This window comes from Morone saxatilis, unplaced genomic scaffold, assembly GCF_004916995.1.
Source record: "Morone saxatilis isolate NCDOM2014 unplaced genomic scaffold, NCSU_SB_2.0 Contig18, whole genome shotgun sequence".
NCBI lineage: Eukaryota > Metazoa > Chordata > Actinopteri > Moronidae > Morone > Morone saxatilis.
The window spans coordinates 2,869,550-2,869,774 of NW_023339740.1; positions in this window are offsets into that span (position 1 = coordinate 2,869,550).

Sequence of the window (225 nt, forward strand, 5' to 3'; positions counted from 1 at the left end):
TTCAGCGGGAATTCTGTGATGCAGCTTTGATAAAGCACAACCCGACCTCACTTCATAGAGTCTACTACCAGATGGTCAGCTACTATTAGGTTAGAGAGTGAAAAGTCTAAGCAGCGGGGCTACTTTACAAAGCTTGTCAAGAGCCTGTCAAATCAGTGATACCATTCTACGGGTCAACACTGGCAAAAACTGACAGGAGGAGTTGAAATAAGTCAACTGAGGGGG